The following is a 7,122-nucleotide window of genomic DNA, read 5'->3' as shown; positions in this document are numbered from 1 at the left end:
TGTATTCCAAATGACAATTTGGACCTTCTCGGAGACTTTCTCTTTTATCTTCTTGGCGTTCAAGTTCTTGTTTTGCAACAACGTCTTCTCATGCTGGTTTTGGAGATAGGACTCTGAGAACGACGACTTCATGTGCATCTTGTAGACACGGTCGGTCTTCTGCGGCCCTAGTGCTATAAAGGCTGATTTATCACATTGATTGGGATGGAGAGAAGTGTCAAGACATACTAGCAGCTGCGGCAGGTACTGCAGTAGCCGTTGATTTGGGCTGAGAGCGTGCGAGAGACGGCATGGACTCGACTGGGGTGCTTTGAGTTTGAGCACTCGCGTCTGAAACCGAGAGATCGCATGCAGACGTTGAGAGGACGAAATGCGAAAAGGCAAACAGAGACTTACCAACGAATATTGTAGAGGTGGGCTGGCTCGCGCAGGGAACTGTCTTGGCCATGACAGGTCCGGGCTGTGGGGGTGGAACAGCCAGGGTGATGGCCGAGGGGCTGGTTGACGGGTTGGACGGGTGTTAGTTTGTATTACCCCTTGAACGTGGGCTGTTCTTCTTCTTCTCCTTCTTCGGGCGACTGTTAGAAGATGTGTTGTTCATTCTCGGTAACTTGTGAATTGCGCATTCGCCTTGTTGCTCGCACTGGAACTTAGGCAGCTGCCTCTTGCAGGTTGCTGTGACCTTGCCGCACCTCTTGTGCTTTCTTCTGGTGGTAGCATCGGCTGTGCTTGGCTGTGGCGGGTTCGAAACAGGCGGGGTGACGTTCAACAGCTGGAAAGATGAAGGAGCTGTCGGATGGGGTGGTGCAGCGGCGTTCTGCACATTGGAGAGAGACGAGTTGGCTTGGGAGCAAGTCGGCATGGTGCGGCGATGCTGTGGGTGAGAGTATATGGGTGGAAGGAACGGTCCGGGATTGAGGCATGGATTGTACAAGCGCGGGAGCCAGGTGAACGACGACGGTCCGGGATGAGCCTCACACTGCGTCATTGCATATAAATGGCTGAACAGTGCGCAGGAGTGCACAAACGCACCTCGAGAAACTACCGACCCCTGTTATCTAGGTTGCTCTTTCTCCGGCAGTATATCAGTTTTCGAAGCTGTTCGAGGCAGGTTCTACAAAGACGAGGGTCGTGGAGAGATCTCTCTGCCATCAATGGAGAGCCATCCATTGCACAGTGCATTAGCAAGGGAATCTTGAATACTAATGGGTTACGCACAAGCACGGCGCCTTGATAGGCGAGGGAAGAGAGAATGAGGGAAAATGGGGTGACGAAGAGTTGAGAGAGCGAGTCCTTGCACATATATATATTCTCAGCGGCGCACATCACCGCTGAATGTTCTGAAAGGCGATAAATTGAGAGTACCTTTCACTGCTGTCAAATAACGGCTTCGAAATGTTGCAATATATCCTTGGCATGTACCGCCTGTTGTTCATCAGTGTCGAAGAACACAGCGGTATTCGAAGCTGCATCTGGAAATCTTGCAAAACATTTCGTAGTTGGTACATGAATCACTATATTGGGATGAATAAATCCAGAGGAATGGATGGGAGACGCGAAGCACAAGCGACATTCGAAGCCTTGTCTCAAAGCCTTGTCTCAAAGTCTTACGAAAGATTCCTTATCTGGTACGTAAATCACTATATTGGGAAGGAAAACACGTGAAGTTTGCAATAAGCGCTTTACAGTATCTTATCTACAGGCACTCTATGAGATAAATTGGTCTGGGCGGTACAGAATGTTCCGTTTGATGGGCAAAATCTGGAACTTGGAATCTGGAAAGTTCAGCACGCCAAAAACAACGACTTTCTGTTCGTCTTGGGACTTGCTCGTTAATTCTATTCCACTCACTGCATTATCCACTGAGGTCACAGGACGCATCCTATTGGAGGAGGCACGCCGCGCTGAGTGCGCGGCATCGGCTGTGATGTCCACAGCCCTCATTGCAAAAGGCACCTCGAGCACTAAGCCCAAGCAGAAATCAAAGTTCTGCAAAGGTGTCTTCTGTCACAATTGCAACAAAGAAGGTCACATCAAGGCTGAGTGCCGATCAGCCAAGGCCCAGACCTCCGGATTATCATTCAACGCACACATGGTCGAGCTAGATAGCAAGACTGACTCCTACGCCTTCACCTTGAGTGGGAGAAGTTCCACTCCTGTAGTTCAGGGGGAGATCTGGCCGGGGGATACTGCAGCACAGAACCACATCGTGCGTGACTGCTCTGCTTTCACGACTTACACTGAGACACCGGGAAGTACCATCTCGGATGTTGGCAGCGCTTGTGCTGCACTGGGCTGTGGTGATGTTTGTGTCACATTCATCACCAAGGCCAGGACGGTCCCTGTCACTTTGAAGGGCGTTCTGCACACGCCGACCATGCAATATAATCAATTGTCACTTGGTCGTTTGTCTAGCGGAGGCATTACATTTATTGGTGAGGGGGATGAGCTGCACCTGAAAGATGGTGCACGCGCAATCGGTTTCGGGTGCAAGGCAGGTGATCAACTCTATCACATGAATATTCAGACCCACCCTCCAAAACTGTCCTCCGAGTCACTTGCGCTTGCAGTACGCACTACTCGTACATGATACGAGTGGCACTGCGCACTGGGTTACATCAATTGAGGCTAGCTGCAGGAGATGCAGAGACTGGGTCTGGTTGATGGAATAACAGTTGATGCTGCATTAGACCCCAATTTTGAATGTGAAACATGCATCCAGGTGAAGCACTCACATGCTCTGTTTTCTGAGATCGCTACCACCTGCATTTATCAGATTGGAGACCTGATCTTCTCAGACATCTGAGGGCCAGCCCAGGTTGCTTCCCTCCAAGGAAATCTCTACATCATCAGTTTCACTGATGCTGGAGCTCATTATGTGATGATATTCTTCATAAGAACACCAGACACCGCCCTCGACCACTTTAAGCATTTTGAACGCCTTTTAAAGACACAACTCGGGCGGCGCATCAAGGTTGTCCATGTGGACAATGCGAAGGAGTTCGCGGAAGGTCAGTATAAGGCTTACCTGGACTTGCGCGGCATCATCTTATGCACTATGGCACCCTATTCTCTGCCTCAGAATGGAGTCGTGGAATGTCTTAATTGCACCCTAGCCAAGCACACACGCATGATGCTGCTCGCACACAACTCTCCAAAGTTCCTGTGGCAGGAAGCTTTTGCCTACACCTGTTTTCTCAAGAACTGGTCGTCTACCCGAGCACTCCGTGGTGTGACACCATACAAGCTATTTTGGGGTAAACACCCTGACTTGCAGGACGCGCAGGAATTTGGCATCCCCTGCTGGGTCCTCATTCCTGCAAACCAACACAACGGCAAGCTCGATGCCAAGTCTGAGAAGTACATCTTTACAGGCATTGGTGAATATAGCGCAGATTGGCACTACTACACACTGGGCATGCGCCAGATCCTTTTCTCACACGATGTAATTTTCCAGCGACAGCACGCGACATCTATTCCTCTTGTCGGCAGTATCTCTGTGCTTGAGAGAGAGAGTTCTACAGGTACGCTTACTGCTACATCTACCAAGCCTGAAGTTCCCGCCATTGCTGAGACATCCCCACAGACTCAGAAACATGAGCCACCACTTGCAGCTGCTCTAGCGCCTGTGTGCACATTATTCCGTGCCACAAAGCGAGTCGATTATCGGCAGCTTCACAGGACTGGGAAGAAGGTCGTGGCTGATCTGGCTGTAGCCACCCAGGCACATGTCTGACTCGCATTTCTGGCCACCGATTTCGATCACCCGAGGAGTGTAGAGGAGGTGCAGGGGCGAGAGGACTGGCCGCAGCAGCAGGAGGCAATGAATGCAGAGATGGCACAACTGAGAACCAAAGGTTCTTGGCAGCTGGGAGAGTTGCCTGAAGGTCAAAAGGTGATCGGCTGCCACTGAGTGTACTCGATCAAGCACAACATGAATGGCACGATCATCAAATATAAGGCACATCTTGTCGCGCAGGGCTTCTCACAAATTCCCAGATAGGATTATTTTGCAACATATGCACCCATTGTGCACCTCGAATCCTATCGTGCCTGTGCCGCCATTGTCGCCATCAAAGATCTTGACAATGGCAACATTGACTACAAGGGCGCATACTTGAACGGCACCCTCGAGGAGCCGGTCTACATGCAGCAAGCACCTGGTTACGACGACAGCTTGGGACGCGTTTACATCATGATCAAGGTGACCTACAGCCTGAAACGGACCAGCCGCGTCTGGAATGATCTCCTCAACCATGTCCTTGTCGACCTCATAGGCTTCACGTGCTCGGAGGCAGATCCATGCGTATGCTACAAGCCCACTGCTTCACTAACTATGGCACTCCTCCATGTAAACAACACCACCCTTTACAGAGAGCACGCAGCACTCAACAGTCTCAAAGCTGAGATTGCTCGATACTTTGCCATCACCTCATCAGGAGGTCTGAAGACTTTTGTCAGCCTCCAGATCAATCATGACTGTGCCGCCTGCACGTTCACTCTCCATCAGACCCGTTATATCCACATCATCCTTGAGCATTTTGGGATGCAAGACTCCAATTTCATCGCGACGCCGTTAGACCTGAACATCAAGCTCGCACCGCTCCCTGAAGGCAAGGCGCCCATTGATGTATCCTATGCCGCCGCCATCGGCTCTCTCATGTACACCGCTGTTGGCACACATCCCGACATCTCCTTCGCTATCCAGACACTTTCCCAATTCACTACGCGCCCCTCATCTACTCACTGGACAGCTGTCAAGCACGTCCTCCGCTATCTCAAGGGCACCGCTGCCCTTGGTCTCATCTACAGCTCTGAGGCCAAGGGCCTAATTGGATACTCAGATGCCGATTGGGCCCAGTCCCTCGCTGACCACCGCTCTGTCTCTGGCTATGCTTTCCAGCTCGCCGGCAGCATCATTAGCTAGAGCTCGAAGAAGCAGGCAACCGTCGCACTGTCCACAATGGAAGCCGAGTACATTGTGCTCGCACATGCCACCAAGGAAGCCATCTGGCTCCGCCGCCTACTCACTGAGCTCAGTTTTTCCTTGGACTCCCTGATGACCATTCACACGGACAATCAGTCTGCCATCGCCTACACTCACAATCACCAATTCTATGCCTGCTCCAAACACATTGATATCCAGCATCACTTCCTCCGCGACCTCATCGATGCTGGCATAATCTCTGTCATCCACTGCGCCTCCGAAGACAACGCTGCCGACATGCTTACAAAGGTGCTCGCCCACCCTACTCACACACGGCAGCTCGCCCTCACAAACATGACTGCTTGTTGAGGGGGAGTGTTGTTGTATCTGAGGCATCCAGCTGATGATCTGCCTGTCTTGTTATCTCGACATGATGTGCCTCACATCATGGTTCCTTTATTTAGATACAAAGCGTCCAGAGCACTCTGCTATGGCACTGGTTCACTCTCCGCTATGTTTGTTCCTCCCCCCATGCTTACAGACCAGTATTATCAGATATGACTCTATTAGAAAATAGTTTAGATATAACAGAACATGTAGTATTATTCTTTGAATTTATTGTTAATTACTCGTGAATCCCCCGCCTGTGCGATTCTACTCACAACATACACCAGCTGTTTTTTGGTGTCACCGTGCACATCCACTAGCACGTTTACTAATCGTCCACTAGTTTCCCACTAGTCACCTATCAGTCTATCCACTGGTTGCCTGAATAGTGCTCAAACATGCGAGTGAGTTAGGTGATGCAGGGAGACAAAAGTGCTGACAAGTAAAGGTCAGCACAAGTCCACTCACAGCTCAATCCGGAGCCATGGTTCCAGGTACCTGTGACCCATGAAAGGCTACTCAGACTTGTATGGCTCTTTTTCCCATGGGTTTTGCACACCTGTGAGTCACATACTCGTAGGTCAACAGGTCACTCACAGGTAATAAGGCAGCAGTTAAGACTGTTCACAATCTGCACAGAGGGCTTGTAGTAACAGTATAGAGTTTTATAACTACACTAGAAATCTGAATCTGATTGCTCTGACAACATGGCAAGGCATGGTATACTATGGTCTAAGTCAGATGAGTCACTGCTCTCATTAGCTGCAGTGCCATCCATTACTACCTCTCTATCAGCCGAGACCTGTGGGGCAACTATTACCATGGGCTTCGAGACCTGAAGGGCCAATGTTGATGATGGCAGTAGAACTGATGTGCTGAACAAGGGAGCTGGCTCTGCTGGTTCAGCTAGTGCGCTAGATGAGGTGGCCAGCTCTGCTGAGGGTGGTTCGACCATGGGCTTGAATAGAGTCAGTATTTGCATGCAACACAGTACATTAAGATACAATGTTGCTTACTAAAGGAAGGGCCAGCGGTGGGGCATGAGTGTGAGCTCATAGCTTGTTCCCGAGAGCTTGCAGCTGTAGCCTCAGGTCATCAGAGATGACACTTATGATCTGAGGGTGGTCTAGATTGAACAAAAGCGTCTTCCAAGTGGCACAGAGACCAGGTGCATGGCGGCAAAGGTATTGCAGCGCTCAAGAAGACTGTGCGTCAAGGACAATCTAGATTGACAATTAATCAAAACTCAAGAAAGCAGCAATAATACACACTTGAGAGATGTCACTAGGTGGTATAGTAACTTCCAAGACTTTGGTGTAATAGAATGAGCTGCCAGGCTGTGTCCAGCAATCTTCAAACACCTGAACTCTCGGAGTGAGGTTGTGAACATCAACAAATACAAAATCAGCCATGGAAATAAGCACAAAGTGCAGCAGATGTAACATTTGGCCTACTTTTATACAACTGCTCCCTTTGCATGAACTTAGAGCCAGACCAGTGAGGCACAACCAGTTACCATATGGAATAAGCTACACAGCTCAGGCTTTTTATTATAAATTAGTTGGAGCAGAGCTAGAGGGTCAGATAGTATGGAGAACATGAGATGAGGGCCAATGGTGGGTGACGAGGTTGAGAGATCCATGCAAACAAAGCACAGCATCAAAGCTAAGTGTGGAGTTTGAATACACCATCAAAACTCTGCGATAGAACATTTGCAATGCTACCTTTACCGTCCATGTCCATTTATGTCCCTCCAGCAGCCATACAGGTGTGTCGCTATCACTCAGTATAACTAACAAATACTACAA

The sequence above is a fragment of the Phanerochaete carnosa genome (genome assembly GCF_000300595.1).
Source record: "Phanerochaete carnosa HHB-10118-sp unplaced genomic scaffold PHACAscaffold_17, whole genome shotgun sequence".
In the NCBI taxonomy this organism is placed as follows: Eukaryota; Fungi; Basidiomycota; class Agaricomycetes; order Polyporales; family Phanerochaetaceae; genus Phanerochaete; species Phanerochaete carnosa.
This window is presented reverse-complemented; position numbering follows the sequence as displayed.